General features: G+C 40.7%; 1 protein-coding gene across 3 annotated transcripts in view; it reads right to left on the bottom strand.

Annotated features, from left to right (window-relative positions):
* Positions 1 to 18,074, bottom strand: part of LOC129726868 (trissin receptor) — a 223,055-nt gene that overhangs the window by 111,021 nt on the left and 93,960 nt on the right. For 2 of the 3 annotated variants that reach the window (XM_055684042.1, XM_055684045.1), the window contains exon 2: positions 4,553 to 4,613. The exons of the other annotated variant lie outside the window; for it this stretch is intronic. The gene's annotated coding sequence lies outside the window, so the exon portion shown is untranslated. The remainder of the gene's footprint in view (positions 1 to 4,552; positions 4,614 to 18,074) is intronic. 3 annotated transcript variants of the gene reach the window in all.

Here is an 18,074-nt window from a genome sequence, read left to right as displayed (position 1 = left end):
CCTGCCGGCCCACGACTGGTTTGCAAGCATTTTGCATCGAGTGAATGGAATGAAAATAAAATGCACATTATGGATGATAATTAAATAACTCCGTAAAATCGTATTGATTACTCACATCTACAGCAAATATTTGACTTGGATTAATTATAATGATGAGATACATGTTTTGCATAATTGGTTACAATTGATTTTTGCAATACGATGGTCATTTATGCGTAAGGTGTATGCTACACTGCATTACTCTAATTTTGTTTTATTGTTATTGAATCAAGGAAAATTATAGTACACATTGCTAGATTCACTGCTACAAACCCGTGCAGGTAGCTCAGTTCGGGTTTTTAAACAAGCTGATACCATGAATCTGGTTAGTGATGGTTTTAATTTAAATGAATTAATTTAAATTCGAGTATACCAGAACCTAAAAGATAGAATCGACTGTAACATTTGCATTCTGATAATTTGGATGGTGGGTAACTTTCACAGCAGGTCTGGAGTGTTGCCGTTCTCAAAATCATATTCAGCTCTCACATGTGACTTTCCGGGGACAGATAACTTTTTTTGCTTTCCTACGCTATTGCATTTAATAATACCTAGAGTAAAGAACATAACATATCTTGTGAGTTTTCAACAATTTTGGGAACTATTAAACGGAGAAGCACTCTCTATGATGTTTTACACATCGTTATAAGCGAGCTGGGGTATTGAAACAACTAGAAGGTTTAAAGGAATTTTTTGGTTCTATATGACGCGTATGTAGGTTGATTGTAATACCAAGCGCCTCCTTCACATGAGAACTAATGGAGTTTCTTGGTCATCGTTGACCAACACGATATCAACTGTGACTTGTTGAAAGCATCAACATTTTTTTAGAGCTTGCCGTTACCATTGCAACTTTCCTGTCTACATTTTATGTTAGAAGATAGATTAGGCATAATAGATTCAGTAGTTTAATTTAATTTATTTACCACAGCCAATTTAACGTCACAGCCATCAGCTAAAACTCAGGCCACACATCTTCAATTCATTCCCATGCTCACGGATTTCCGGCAAAACAATGTGCAGTTAGTACCTAGGTTAATGCTGCTCAAGAGAGCGCCGTAGATGCACCTAACAGCTCTATTTCGTTTAATGAAAACTGTGCCATTTGCACTCCTTCCTGTTGAATATGCAGGCATGCACGATGCACTATGATGACACATGGCGCTCTAAAGTGGTACACCGTACGAACGGTGCTCCTCAAGTTAGCTAACGAATGACGATGGCGGTACTTGTAACCCTTACCGGGAGAGCAACAAAAGCCGGATGTCCACAAGAACGACATTAATTTGATACGGTACATGTAAAGCGGTACATGGTTTGTAATTTATGGCATTCGGGGCCAAATGGATTGTAATTAACCTATCTTAACCTTGCCATCCGACACAATATGGACTTCAGGATTCCCGACGGAGTTGAAATATGCTTCGTCATGATCTTCCGCTTGACGTTTAATGCTGGGCTTGGGATACATGACTTGGTAAACCGATGGTACCCAGTGGACTACATTATCAACTGCAGTGCAACTAACAGGCTCTAAGTCGGCTAGTCTTAAGACCGCAGATTATTAGTTATAATATCAATCAGGGCAAGCTTGGCTTAACATAACGTTCAAACACCGAACATTCATGAATTTATGTCAAACAGTCTTCAAAGTAATCATCAAAGTAAAAATTTATTTCGCGATTACTTTCAGCAACGAAGTTACTACACGTGGGTACGCTCTTTACTTATCAGCTTGTTTTGTCACAGTTCGTTTCACTTCGCGAGTTTCTTTTCGATGGTTTGTGCGAAACCGAGGAATTCAGAAAATTGGATCGAGTATAAAAAGAAGGCGTTTATGGAATAGAACCGATTTGGTGCTTGTTTGCTTGTTTCCTGACAGTGCGGGCTTTCTCGAGAATAACGAGTTTAGAATAATATTCTTAACATGCAACTTCCCTTCCGCCTCCTTCCGTTGTTCCGCTTTTGAGGTGCTCATCAAAAAACTGCTTCCACCTGTAGACCACCTAACGCTCGTTTTTGATCAGGTTTCCTTCCTCGTCACTACATATAACTGAAGTCCTGGGTGTACAGCCCTTACAAGACTGGTTAACCTACTCATAGAACTTTCGCGTGTTACTAGACAGCCTGCGGTTTGTGCAACCACCGGATGTTTGACCGAGGCGGACGGTTTTGGCGTGTGTGAAATACCGTAGATAGTTTTGAGCGTACAGGTACTGCTATTAGGTGTTGGTCCGAGCCTATATTCACAACTCGAAGGGACGTATGTCTGTGATGTTCGAGAAAAATCGGCCATCAATGGGAGTGTGGTCAATTTGATCTTTTGTTCGGTGATCAGGTGATCTCCAGATGGCTTTGCTCTAATCACCAGGTCTCGGAGAGCTGCGAAATTGATGCAGCGTTGGCCGTTGTCATTCATTTCGGAGAGAAGGGCCATGCTACCGACTCTCGTGGTGGGGCTGCCATCTTCGCTATAGCACTCGAGACAACGCGTTTTTCATTCAGCCAGACGTTGCTGCGAGCCGCCTTTAACCTGGGAAATATACGCTCGGAATGGTTGGTATGTTCTTCGAGAGGTCAGCTCCCTTCCTCTTTCTCTGTCAGCATACGACCGAGGTCCCAGTTTATGCCTTCACGAACTACTCATGGTTCGTAGTGCCCAGCCTTGTACCAATCAGTGGAGCAAATTTAATCCTACTTATAGCTAGGAGGCAGTTCACGAATAGCTTCTTCACCAGCATCGGGTTGTTCAAATCGGGGGGCCTTGAGACGATCGCACAGCTGTTTCGTCGTAAATTGAAGTGTATGAAGGTTTACAAAAGGTCCGCTTTCGGAGATGGTGCGTTCTACATTTTCGCCAACAATATCTTGGGCAGCTCCTCCTGTTTGCTTGACGGATTTTGAAGATCCAGGATCGCATCCGGAATAGAATTCAGCATCACGAGCTAACTCCTACCGGCTGATAAAGTCTTCTGGTAGCTCCAAACACTGTAATTTTACTTTTATGCACATCTCTAGTCAAAGTACTTTAATTTTTTTTTCAAATGTTGCTCTATTTCCTGTCGAACAATAGAAAATTTACGATGCACCGCGATCTATCTGCACTGCATCTGCCTAAAGCAATCCCGACAAGGAAAATGGACATCAGCAACCCGAAATGATATCATCCATTTTTATTTATCTTGTCCGGGCGGCTACGCAATATACCGAACCATTTGCCGACGCGGGGGTCAATTCGAATGGAAAGTTTTCCTCTGTGCGCGCAATAAATTTAAACCTCCAGCTGGAGGAAGCTGCGAGCGGAACGAAGGAGAAGAGTAACGAAGAAAAGTCGTTGGGAATTGTTGAAAATAGTAATCAATTCCATGCTCGTAAACGTCGAGCGAGGCAAATTGTTGCACAATTTGTTCAGATCATCTAGAAATTTCTACAGGGTAACTTTCGCATGCGAAGCGATATAATCACTCTCTTAAAGTAGCAGTAAAATGTTGCAAAACGAAAGGATGTACTCTACTCTTCAGTGTTTGACAAGTGACTTTTGGTTACTATATAGTTGCAGGAGGGTTTGTTTAAAATTACACCAACAAAATAGAACCATTATTAGGAATTAAATTTTTTATAGCAATGGTAAAAAAATGTTAATTAGGAGAGCAACCTGTAGGTTTATTGTTTTGTTTTTATCATAGATACATGTAGTTTAAATACATTATATTATACACTAAGAATATACAAGATTGTAAAAATGTAAATAACATCTATCAGCAGTTTTACAAATCTGCTTAATCCCCTCATTTCCCATGTAATCAACAGCGAATTATGCAAACGATTGCAAGCATTGCCTGCTGGAACTCAACTGCACTCAGATTACAGACACAAACAAACAGTATGATATTAAACCGAAAGTTGTTGCTTCATATTACGCTCACAAATTTAAACTGTTATTAAAACAATAAACAAACAATAGCTGGGTTTATTCATAAAAATATACGAAATCTGCACCAGCGTCACCCGTTTAAGCTGTAATTCGTCAGGTGTTGGTTAAAATATTCATTTCCGAACGGTTGCGATCTGAATAAGCCAAATTTCGCATTATCACTGTGAGTAATAACAACTGATTAAAATAAAAAAAAACCGCAATTTAAATAATGAATAATGTAGAAGCAATTCAACACTTCGCTGCAGGCTCGTATTTCCGGATAGCACCGATCTGCATATGTATGTGCTTATTTGCAGATGAATTAATTTGCAACAACTTCCGCGAGCCAGCCATCGAGCGGAAATCCGATTACTTTGCGAATTGCATTTCGAGCTCACAGTCATCTGGTGCACAACTTCGGCTAGAGTTACGGGGTTAATCCCAACGGAGCTGTGTTTGATGATGGGCACAATTGATATCCGCCACGGTGGGCGGATTTACTACCAGGGCGTTAGTCAATAGAGTTTGGTTTGTTGAATTATTTTTAGATTTGTGCCTGAGTTTACTAGAAACGAAATGATGGAAAATAACACGTACTTTTGCCTTATTTGGGTGTCATTCATCCGTAATTGGTCAGAACCATCACTAGTTGATCTCTCTGTAATGGTAGAGAAAATAAATTATATTAATTGTTGTACTCAATTTTCGATGTGGATTATTTGTCATATTTTTTCATCCATTATATCAATTACTGAAACCTGATGATATGTAGTACCATTACTATTTAAGTACCATACCATTTCAACATTTTCGACCAGAATGACCGTTATGGAAAATTTACTAATTTCTTACGGAAGTTTCAATATGTTTTGGTATAAGAGAACATGTCACATAGTCGAAAGAACTTTCACACTAACCGCCAATATTTTTAAAAGGTGTACAGTTTCTTTCCAGGATTTACCTCGGTATGATTGTTTTGAATAGAAATGAACCCTACACCTACACTGTGGAACAATTGGAACATCAAACCTGATCATAATGACTTAGTTTTTTTTTTTGCATTGAAAGCGTATCATTTTTTTTTTCTTTATTTGAGAGGCTTTCAGCCTTTGGCTGGTTCGCCTCTAGAGAGTGTCATATATTGATAATAGTATCTAATGAGTGTATTTGGGCAATTTTTTGCATGGAATAACCTACCCAAAAGTGTAACATGACATCTCTTATGAAAATTTTGAATTCAGCCATAGTCGACTCTAAATTCTTCCAAATACTCGATTTTATCATCACAAGACTTTTCAGTACATTTTTTCATCAATTGACGTAGTTTCGTTCTTGCAACCAAGGCATAAACTAGCGATAATACTAAACTGGAAGCTTCCGGAAGGTTTTTCGTCACCACTGAAGCTCTAGTAATATTTAGCGTTGGTGATAATCAATGTGGTTCAAATCATTTAAAGAAATCGCTCGAAGAATTTTTTTGGATTGAGAATGGTGGAAGCTGGACCATCCCGCAGAAACCGAAAAAAAACTAAATGACGAAGAAATCCTGTGGGAAATCACGTAGAAAATAGAGTTATCTGCAGGATGGATTTCAGCAGCCGATAAACCTACATCCAGGACATCTTGGATGTGATTAACATGATCAGTCACTGTTGGGCGCAGAAGCCAAAGGCGGCCAAAAGTTAAGATTCGTTGCAGGAAATTGATGTAGCAAAAAAAAAAAAAACTTATCGGATTCATCACGCTCTTGTTTATGAATCCAACTATCAAGCTAACTAGTCACATACCATCAACTGGCGTTATGTTTCGTTGAGTGAGAAGGACTGAAACAATTGCTGGACCCGATGACTTTAGCACTTGGTGTCATTGACAACCGGAACAATGTTAAGTAAGTAACCCACGCGGTCGCAAACCAGATAAGAGCGGATCTTGGTAACGAATTGACGCACAAGCTTATATAAATGAAAGTCGATTCAGCATCCCGTTTTAACCGCCACGTCCTCGGAATAACTGTGTCTTACTGCCTGGATGAAAAAATTGTCGTTAGGACAAAACGTTAGTTTAAAACAAAAAGCCTTGAGCATAGCTGGAGCAAAAAGTTTTTTTTTTGATATATCTTTTTTATGGATCCACTATTATATTAAGTAACATCAGATCACAATGTTTTTTTTCGTTATCGAACATTTCATGCTTTTCTTCAACGGTTGAACAAGTGAACCTTTGATCGCTTTGAGGCGCATATTTATTTTCGGCGTCCGATTGAGCTAGAATTTTGTATTAGGACTGTTTGCGAAGTTCTTGAGACTACTTCTAAACAAAATTTCTCGATATCACAGCCAGTCTAACATTGTCACTAATGCTAGTAAATTATAACAACTACTAATCAGGTAGAACTAGTATTTGTAGACTCATTTTTAGACAGCATCACTACGATTATTCCATTTTGACGGTCTATCATTTTGAAGTCTGTGTTAGGGAATAAAGCAATATAGAAAATGTAACGGGTGACAGTATAAACCATAGAATTTTTTTATACAAGCTGGCATCTGGCAGATTATGCACGATAAATCTTTTGCAAATAACCACAGTTTTATGCGCATTTAGGTCATCAGATGGCAGTACTAACCGTTGTAAAGGTGTTGTGAGCAAAATGTATGGAAAGTCAGGTATCTTGTTTTAGTCATCTTTGGAAATATACTAGCTCAAAAAGTATACATTTAATTCAAGCGATTAAACAGTTACGCTAAAATTTGTTTTTCCATAGAGCTAGTTTGAATTATGGTTGAAATTTGATTATTGTTGTTATTGAGTCGTTAAGTATGTGTAATTCAAATTAAACAGTTAGATTAAGGAGATCTGGGAACACGGCTTAGAAAGAAGTACTCTTGCACATCGCGGTTACCCCTCAACGGAAGTTAAACTGTTCAACTTTTCTTGTACCTAATCAGTGCGTGTATAATCTGTGTTGCATGCTTCGGAGAAATGCGTCTTCAACCCGGAAAAATTTTGCTCATCTATGAATTCTAGAAGTGGAGATAATTCGCGAGGTATACTCAGATCTTTATTCATGTCTCACGGTGGACGGTTACCCGGAGACTGCTTGCGCGTTACTTTTATATAAATACGTCGCAAATCGTCGTAGATTTCGCAGCAGATTCCAAAGAACCGCGTCTGCCGAAAGGTGTTTGTTTTCTCCTAGAAATCAGGGATTTGTCGTCTGACAAAAAAATATCTAGCGTTCGTTTTCGTGATTGGCGAGCTCCGCACACAATACTGTTCGATTCCGTCGCTTACCAGAGTGACAAAATAACATAAACTTCTTCTTCCTTATTTACAACACCCTTCCTTACCCTAACGACCGTGAGGAACTAGTCGGCGCTGCTGGGCCAAGATATTACGGACTGGCATATTGGGTTGTTTCCATCGGGCCTTGAGAGTATCGTGCGGGTCTGATTGCTGTTTCCGGATCCGGGCTCTTAACGTGTTCTTGTCGTTTGGTTGGATGTAGGCGGAAGGGGATAGGACTAAACTGGGGCGTGGATGAATTTCAGGAAAACGTATATAAGGGACATGTAGGATAGGTCACGGCTCGCCAAGACATCACGAACAGGAACAGCCGGCTGCCTACCTTCGGCCTGCAGGGAAGCTATTAATCTAGACCTGGCGTCACGGTGTACAGGGCATGACCAAACAACGTGCTCTATGTCGTGATAACCTTCACCACAGGCACAGATACCACTCTCCCCGAGCCCAACACGACATAAGCCGGGACATCACGCAAATGAAATCCCGACCTACATCCAACCCCTTGAACCACGGGTTCGTCGATACCTTGGGGATTATGGAATGTAACCACCTTCCCAGTTCCCCCTTGGTCCAAGCATTTTGCCAACTGATGATCGTATTCTGACGTACGAATGCGAAAAATTCATTAAAGGCAATTGGTCTTTCATAAATATAACCGTTTGTTGCGCCCACCTTAGCCAAAGAGTCCGCTTTCTCATTACCCGGTATCGAGCAGTGAGAAGGGACCCACGCTAAGGTAATCTGAGTAGAATTCTCGGATAAAGCACTCAGATGTTCCCGTATTTTCCCCAGGAAATACGTAGGGTGCTAAACATCTTTCATCGATCGGAGAGCCTCAATGGAACTGAGACTGTCCGTAAAGATGAAATAATGGTCCGTGGGCATTTTTTCGATAGTCCCTAGGGTGTACTGAATTGCAGCTAATTCTACGACGTAAACAGAAGCAGGATTATCGAGCTTATGGGAGACGGTTAAATTGTTATTGAAGATACCGAAGCCAGTGGACCCATCAAGAAGTGATCCGTCAGTGTAGTACATATTGTCGCAGTTGATGTTTCGATATTTATTGGAAAAAATTTTAGGGATCTGCTGCACGCGTAAATGATCCGGGATTCCACGAGTTTCTTCAATCATGGATGTATCGAAAAACACAGTAGAATCAGAAGTATTTGATAAGTCGACACGATTTGTAATATTCGAAGAAGGGTTAATATTTTGGGACATGTGATTGAAATACAATGTCATAAAACGGGTTTGAGAATTAAGTTCGATTAACCTTTCAAAATTTTCAATCACGGGACGGTTCAAGACCTCGTTGTTTGGTAAAGCCTTATAAGGTCTCCTGGGTGGGCTCCCCACCATTGTCCGGTTATTGTACGAAGAAAATTCACTCTTTGTTGACATTTTTTCATCAGATACCTCACGTGACAACCCCAGGTGCCTTTAGAGTCGAACCAGATACCAAGATATTTGTGTACCAAAACCTGAGAAATCGTTTACCCATTAATTGTGTTTGAAGCTGAGCAGGTTCATGCTTCCTAGAAAAAACTACTATCTCAGTCTTCTCCGGAGAGAATTCGATACCTAGCTGTAAAGCCCAAGCAGACAAATTGTCCAAGGTATCTTGCAATGGTCCTTGCAAATCGGCAGCTTTGGCTCCTGTAACAGAGCTTACACTGTCGTCTGCAAGTTGTCTTATCGTGCATGAATTTTCCAGACATTCGTCGATGTCATTTACATAAAAGTTGTAAAGAAGGGGGCTTAAACATGAGCCCTGGGGAAAACCCATGTAGCTAATGCGAAAAGTTGCCAAATCGCCGTGCGTAAAATGCATGTGCTTTTCGGACAACAAATTGTGCAAAAAATTGTTCAAAATTGGAGAAAATCCTTGTCGGTGAAGTTTACCCGAAAGAATGTCAATAGAAACGGAATCAAAAGCCCCCTTAATGCCCAAGAACGCAGACGCCATTTGTTCTTTGCGAGCATACGCCAGCTGAATATCTGTTGAAAGCAACGCAAGACAATCATTCGTCCCTTTGGCACGGCGGAAGCCAAATTGAGTATCTGATAGTAGACCATTTGATTCGACCCAATGGTCTAAACGACGGAGTATCATTTTTTCCATCAATTTCCGGATACAGGATAGCATTGCAATCGGCCTATAAGAGTTGTGATCAGAAGCTGGTTTCCCTGGTTTTTGGATGGCGATCACCTTCACTTGCCTCCAATCCTGCGGTACAATGTTTTGCTCCAGGAACTTATTGAACAAGTTCAACAAGCGCCTCTTGGCATTGCCGGGTAGATTCTTCAACAAGTTGCATTTGATGCTATCTAACCCAGGCGCGTTATTGTTACAGGACAGGAGGGCAACTGGAAATTCTGCCATCGTAAAAGGTGATTCTATCGCGTCGTGGCCCGGAGACGCATCGCGATCAATGTTTTGCTCAGGAACAGAGTCCGGACATACTTTCCTGGCAAAATCAAATATCCACCGACTTGAAGACTCCTCGCTTTCGTTGACCGTTACGCGATTCCGCATTCTTCGGGCTGTGTTCCAAAGAGTGCTCATCGATGTCTCCCTCGACGTCTCGTTCACGAACCGACGCCAATATCCGCGTTTCTTTGCTTTAGCCAAACTTTTAAGCTTGGTATCAAGCTCCGAATACCGTAAATAGTCGCCAGGTATACCTCCTTTCTGGAAGGTCAAAAACGCGTCGGATCTTTGTGTGTAGACATCGGAGCACTCTTGGTCCCACCACGGAGTGGGAGGCCGTTCTTTGATCGTTACGCCGGGATATTTCTTCGTTTGGGCTTGCAACGCGGCGTCGCGAATCAAGCCCGCGAGGAGGCTGTATTCTTCAAGTGGTGGATGATGTTGAATCGACTCGACCGCTTTTGAAATCATTTCCTCGTATAACTTCCAATCGACATTCCGTGTGAGGTCATACGGAATGTCAATTGGTCGCATGCGAGTTGACCCGTTTGTAATTGAAATAAGAATAGGCAGATGGTCGCTACCGTGAGGATCGAGGATTACCTTCCATGTGCAATCCAACCGTAGCGACGTCGAACATAAGGATAGATCCAAACCGCTTGGGCGCGCTGGAGGTTTCGGGATACGTGTCATTCCACCGTTGTTTAAAATAGTCATGTCGAAGTCATCGCAAAGGTTATAGATTAAAGAGGAGCGGTTATCATTGTAAGGGGAACCCCAAGCCACACCATGAGAGTTGAAGTCTCCCAAAATCAAACGTGGCGAGGGAAGAAGTTCTATTAAATCAAAGAGCAGCCGTTGCCCAACCTGTGCTCTGGGAGGAATATATATTGAGGCAATACAAAGCTCTTTACCTTGTATTGTCATTTGACATGCGACAACTTCGATGCCTGGAATCGAGGGGAGGTTTATACGATAGAAAGAATAGCACTTTTTAATCCCTAAAAGTACTCCTCCATATGGGGTGTCACGATCAAGGCGAATAATATTAAAATCATGGAAGTTGAGATCAATATTTGAAGTAAGCCAAGTTTCACAAAGGGAAGTTGCATCGCATTTGTTTTTATTTATCAAAACTTTAAACGAATCAATTTTTGGTAAAATACTTCTACAATTCCACTGTAAGACAGAGATAGAATCCTTCATATACGCAGTTGAATTTGGCATCGAAGGATACAATCGCTGCAAGGAGGGGCCATTGGGCAGTCAACTGCTTCAAAAATGATCTAACTGTTGGGAGGAATGCTGTAAGAAAAATTTTAATTGGATCGGGTACATTGAAATTTTCAAAAATCCAGTCCACAATGTCAGAAAATTTCACTAATCCAGAGTTTGTTTCATCAACTGGATGTGCAAAAGGAACAACTGGGGTTTTAAATGTTCCTGGCAGTGCTGGGAACTCCTTCTGGGACTTTAAATTTGCAAGCCCAGGAGGAGTTTGCTTCGGTTTTTCCGCAGCACTGTTTGGTTTGTCCGTACTTTTCATTACACTTTGGGAAATCTTAGGACCTTTACGGGGAAGTTTAGGAGAAGAAACATTTTTTCCTCTTCCTAGACTCCCCAGGATTGGCATAAGATGTTCCCGCTGGTGAATCGTCAGAATCGGTTTCATCAAAGGACAACAGATCAAAGGGGTTCGATGTTATGGTAGAAGTGGTCACGGTCTTCTTCAGCATCTCAGCATAAGAACGCTTTGAACGCTCCTTAAGTGACCGCTTGATTTTATCTCTGCGCTGCATGTACACCGGGCATGTGGAGAGCTCATGCTGGTTTTCCCCACAGTGAATACATTTTTCAGCATTAACACTGTAAGAATCTTCCGCATGCCTTATTGCAGCAGTAGGCGGCTGTGTGGCCTAACTGCTTGCAATTGGTGCAATTCATAACACGGGGTACATACAATCGCACAGGCAGACGAACCCGGTCGATCGAGACGTGGCTAGGGAGTGCAGATCCGGCAAACGTAACGCGAAACGAGTCTGACGGAGTGTAAACTTTTTTACCGCCGACGAGAGACATAGACTGCAATTGCTTACAATCCAAAATCTTCGCCTGTGTTTCGGTATTTTTGAAGCAACCGGTTACGCTTTTTGGGATACACTCGACAGACAGACTCGAATCGGTTATGACACCGTCGATCTCCACGTCTCGTGCGGGTATGTAAACGCGATACTCGCGTGTGAAGAGCTCAGAGCAAGCGATAGCATTGGCCTGTGCCAGATCACTGACCACGACACGGAGCTTGTTAGGTCGGACCTTGGAAATTTCGGTCACGGCCTTGTACCCCTTCGTCAGGTCTTTAGAAATTTGCAGTATGTTTAATCGCTTTGAATTCACTCCTGCCTTTGGACGAAAATAAACAGTATAGCTGCCCTGTTGAGATCCGTCCGGGTAAAGCCTGGGGCGAGGGGAGACTGGAGAATTAACAGGGGAGGGGGTAACAGAAGGGTCAGGGTCAGGGGGGTTCGGGGATGGTGGCACGGGAGGCGAGGGATCTATATCCATCCATATCCATCTATATAAATGTAGCGCACTAGCGCCGACAAGAGCACGTACCTATTTACTTCTTCCTTCCAGCAGTGGTTGTCCGATCGTTCGAAGCTGCACCCAAAGCAGCCAGCAGCACTAGTACAGCAGCACCAATACAGCCAGCAGCAGTGAGCCGGCAGTGAGATCACTCAGCACAGCGACACGACTCGACTGTCAACTGATGGCCTTGAATTAGAAAGATCTATTCACTGTGCACAGATCAAAACTGCAGCTGGTATTTTGCACCAATACAGCCAAAGTTGCGAGCGACACAACTCACAATCTAGTTGGCCTTTAGCGCGAATAATACACTCTTTTGTTTGGCTATTCGTACACACGGACCGGATTGTAATAGAACGACCACTTTGCACGTCCGTTTCTGTCGAGTGTTCGACGCGGAATGAGTCGGCGCCGTTATCGATCTATAGAAAGCGGTAGCTTCTGGATTGTTGTGCACTGAAGATAGCAAACTATTCCCAAGTAGCCATATACGTGGTTCCTTGTACAACTTCACTAGTTCAGATCGATCACGGAGGAGCAACTATGAAATGTGCGGTCGTCAAGCTCAAGCTGAAATTCAAGCTCAAATTAAACAGCTAAATTAAAGCAACTACACAACTCGGAAGAATCGTTTGATAAATAAGTTATAATAATGCCATTAAAAGACGAGGAAATAGCTGGAGAATAAAAACTTTCGATCGCTGCTCGTGCCGTCGGCAGTCAAAAAATGAACACTAATAAAAAAGTTTCCACAGTTTTCATCACTATTAGCAATGTTCTGGCGAGTGCTACGGAGTGCTGCGTGTACGGAGTGCGTGCGTGTGTTGCAGTCAAATCGTTTGTATACTTTAGTATCGGCTGTGCTGGGGAAGTGCTCAAATGGTGGCAAAGTTGTAAGCATTTCGAATTTTTCATTCTGCAGTTTCACTCTGTTTTCGATTTTTCCGTTTTCCGCTATCCTCGTCGTAAGTCAAAAACGTAACATTTTCGCTTTTTAGTCAAAACTGTACAATGACCTTGCGCAATGATTCTTGTTCCAACGCCATCTTAAACAGGACTGAGCATGCATAAACAAACCAAAAATACTGGCATAAAAAGGAGGAAGAGAGAGAGAGAGAGAGTGATTTTGACTTCCGATCATCGACTTTCAACTCTTAATTTTTTTTTTAATTATTATCTCCTGATTTTTGCCTTTTGATTTTTCACTGTTAGTTTTTGATTTTTGAGGATTTTTCTTCGAAGACGCATGTCTGTTTGTGTTGATTTTTGACTTTATGTTTTTAACTTTGGAGTTATGAATTTTGATGTTTGACTTTTTACTTTCAACTTCGACTTCTGACTTTTTTTTCGACTATCGACCGCAGTTTTGACTTATACCTTTTTGTTTTTGATTTTTGATTTTTTACTTTTCATTTCTCACCTTTTACTTCGTACTAATGTTCACTTGAATATAAGACATATACTTATGCAATATGCTTTTCACTAGAATGTAAGACATGTTTCTCTCTAAGCGTGTTGAGGGAAAAAATCCAAAATTTAGTTGTCACCAGTGATGCCACATATGCAGATTTATCTGTATTTATACAATTTATTTTCAATACAGATATCTGAATAAACAGATTACAGATTTTATGGGAATAATACAGATTTATACAGATTTTTTTTTGTTTTCATGTGGTCGCCTATCAAACTTATTAATACTTTTGGAAAACATTAATGAGCATAAATGCTGTTTAGCGTGTTGGAGGTTTTATTATTACGTGTAAACGTGCGTATGAATGACTCTCCGGAATTACGTTAAACAAGCTATAACAACTTCAGTACATATGCAGTTTTTTATACAGATATTTTTAAATTTTACCAAGGTGGCAAGATTTTTTTAGCTTCAAAATGCAGATGAAAATGTTGCATCACTGGTTGTCACCCGTAATGAAAACACTCTAGTATTCTTTCAACTCCCTTTTTTTCTTAATTGATTGGTAACCTTGAAAAGATACGTTGATTTTGGATTGCCATTTACCGATGACGCGGGATGATTTTGATTCTCTTGTTGCACACACTGCAAGCGAGCAATCAAAACATAACGATAATAACCCACGCTACCGGCACACTAACAGCTATTAGCAGTGATAGTAGCAGCAGTGGACACACTCACAGCTATTAGCAGTGGCATTTAAATAAACGCGACACGGCAAATCCGGACAAAATTACTAACATGTCTGGACATGTTAAGCAATGCGCTGCTTGGTCCGTTTGAAACACTGCGATCGAATTAGTCGCCTGCTCACCAAAGATGCCACAGCGATTTCATGTAAATCCGTATATTCTACGGATTTCTATGTATTTCCGTAGATCTACGGAGAAATTCGTAGATCTGGCTTACTTCTCAGCCTTACTGCACAAACACAAAATCACAAAATCACAGTTTTCCGCATTTTAGTGAAATTATAGCTAATTTTCCAATCGATTGCTGTAAGAATGAAGAAAACTCGTTGGAAACTGATTGAGTTGCAAGCATTCGATAGTGGACAACCTTCGTGACGCTTTCGATATTTTCAGTGTTTCAATTTGTACCCCTGTATATGTTGCCGTAAGACATAATTCGAATCATATCATTTGTTCTCGCTGCTGTTATCGAATCGCGATGAACATTTTTGATGTCTAGCTGGTTATTTCGCCGTCTGTTGTTCTTCAGTTCTTTTTGAATGTAGCTGATGATTGTTTCAATTAACGGAATAAATGACGCATATATGACTCTTTCCTTTTACTCAGTGTGTTGTACGTAAAACAGTGTCAAGTCGAGTATACTCCGAACAAAAGCTTGCTTAAATCCAGAGAAATCAGATGTGCAGATTTGTCTGCAAAACGCAGATTTTTAGAGTCCGTGTGAAGGTTTTTATTGATTTGCAGATATTTAATAGTTTTTGCAGATTTTTGTCAAAGTCTCCTTATATTTACGCAGACTTTCTCAAAATGTGTGCAGATTTTGGCAGACTTTTGCCTGCGTGAGCGAAATTTTTTCGAATCACGGATAGATTTTTTTTCAGATTTCAAGCAGATATTTCCGACCAGGTCTCCGTCGGCACTCGAAGTCATTTTTAATTGTAAAACATCAGACGATATAGTTGACACTGTTAACCTTTGCTTTCAATTAGAAATCAATTGATTCATTTTCTTCCTTCTTTCAAACACTACAGCTATCAGCAACATTGCAAGAGCATTCGAGTAGTGATTCACATGAAACTGCTCGAAAGCATATCATTCTACGAAAGCTTGAAGAGAACAGAATAAGAAACAAAATCAAATCTGTGTCAAACAATTATTCGATAGTTTTATTGTTATTAGCTATGAGCTTCAATTCGAAGAGTTTAAATTTTGAAACTCATGAATGAACAATTTTGTTCTTTACTACTACATTTTGCAAAACAAATTAAAAACTTTTCACCAATCTTTGTCTAATGTCTTAAACAATTGATAAAAAAGCTCTAAAGCTTGTTTAGAGTAAAAATGGCAGTTGCCCAAGGTCTAGCCGGTAGCAGCCATAAGCGGATCGAAGTTTTCAATTCAATTATTTAGTTTCGGCTATTTTTCGTTTCGCCATTTGTTACAGCCGGCAATTAAAATTAATCGTCGGTGTGCTGCTTCTGGCAGATCCTAGAACTTGCACTATAATAAGCACCCGGGCTTCGATTACTAGCTTCTGGACAGTGCACCGTGATGTTTCAATTTCAACCATTAAAAGTTTGCTCCTCAAGCTGGTATTATCTGGATGAAAGCCGGAAACCTGAGCCAACCGAGTTGTATTTTGGCTGGGTATAATCCGTGAACAAACATCGTACTTCCGGGTGCCAGAACCGATGCAATTTAGATAGCTCTACAGTGATTCGAACTGCTTGGTTGGAAGAGCGCTGTACTTGGAATGGGTCTGGTATAGCGAACCTATACATTAGAGAAATGACAAGACACTCACCGTTAAGGCAACTGTCAACATCAAAACGGGCGAGCTGTATAAATTTGCATTGCCGTTATCCGTTTTGATGTTGACAGTTGCCTTAACGGTGAGTGTCTTGTCATTTCTCTAATGTATAGGTTCGCTAGTCTGGTACGTGAGGAGAGCTTACACAATCCGGGCGGTAACTTTCAATGGGACTGTTTGTTTGGGCGGAGCGTGCTTTGCGGGATTCACTAATGCCGAATTAAATACGATGTGTGCTCAAGAAGGTTCGATATCCTGGCTAAGAGTGGGGGAGAAGCTAGAAATTACAAGTTTCACGTACCATTGTTAATGAATCACCGTTTTCTACGGAACCAGTAATTTGGTTGAAAGTGTGAGTGTTATTTTACAGATACTCTAGATTCGACTGTGGTTCAATGTGAGGGATTACTAAGGATCTTAAACGTCAAATTTCGGCTAAAGCAAAAAGGTTGCATCCCATCGCGATATGCTTGTAGCAGAAACACGTAGCAGAAACAGGATAGTCATGCTGAGTGAGGCACTTTAAATTTGCATGTTTGCTGCTCTCGACCACTTTTAAATGATGAAACGAACTCACAACGAAATGGGTTGGATGCAAAATACACTTTAACGATAGTCCCATCATCGTGAGTCTCACAATTCCATTTACCGTTGCCAGCCGGAACTGACAGCGTACTCCTAGATAGGGATGGCGAGTCAACAACGAAGATAACTACACTGATGACATGTTGAGTCGCTCGTTGTTTACGGGTGAAGTGAGGGGTAAACCTGAATTTTACAGCCGAAAAAGGTAAGTGAATTGAACATAAAATGCAAAATTTGCAAAACAGTTGAATCATTATGTAGTCAACCTGGAAAATCAAGAGATCAAAGCAACCTCTTTTTATGAAGCCTACCGAAATATTGGTTCCTATGAAGGGACGAATCTTTTTGCATATGTAATGAGAGGAAATCTATTTTTGGGATATTCAGGCTGGATCAGTATACTGACCCACAGTGGCCTTAAATCGGAGAACTGATGTTCTTATTATTGATACTTTCTATACTTTTTGTTTTATTCCGCAAAACAATTATGATATTAAACTAGGTTTATCCGATTTCCGGCCACTACGTGCCGCTAAATGTTTTCATCGAGCAAATTTTGAAGATGTAAATTTCATGGAGTACCTACTTCTAATTTAAAAAATGTGCGATAAATTCACGCACTCTCGGGCAAAACAGGAACTAAATCACCCACTCGAATAAGCTTCTCGGTCATTCCAGCTAACATTAAACATGTTAAACACGTGGCTGCACAAATGCCTAACTGGGGTCGGTAATCCATTTTGCGCACACAAACAATGTTTTGGCACTGCTGTCTAAAACACGACGCATAAACTGCCGAACAATTGATTTCACAACAATGCCAATTAATTATCAGCACCCATTATCACATCCTATATATAACGCAAATCAGTAAACATGCCAACCAGAAGAACAAACTCGACACAGGTGAAAAAACGGACTGAAAAATACGACAGCAAATTAACTGCAAGTGGACTGAATCTTAATGATAATTATTCCAGTGTAAGTGTTATTAGTATTCGACAAGAGAAATTACGCCCATTTATTTTTTGCTGTGTAGCAACTAATTACATGGGCTTGATTTATTACTCTAGCTAAATCTAGTTACTCAAAGTTTTTGTAGCTTTCTAAAATCCCTTGAGAGATGAAATCCTCGTAATCCATAATGCCTTATCGGGACGAAAGTGTATGAAATAACGATGTATTGGAAAAAATAACAAAACAAGGAGAATTCAGGGAATTAGTGGGAA

This window comes from Wyeomyia smithii, chromosome 3 (genome assembly GCF_029784165.1).
Source record: "Wyeomyia smithii strain HCP4-BCI-WySm-NY-G18 chromosome 3, ASM2978416v1, whole genome shotgun sequence".
Taxonomy (NCBI): domain Eukaryota; kingdom Metazoa; phylum Arthropoda; class Insecta; order Diptera; family Culicidae; genus Wyeomyia; species Wyeomyia smithii.
The sequence above is the reverse complement of the archived record's forward strand: the minus strand, read 5'-3'. Positions and strand labels throughout refer to the sequence as shown.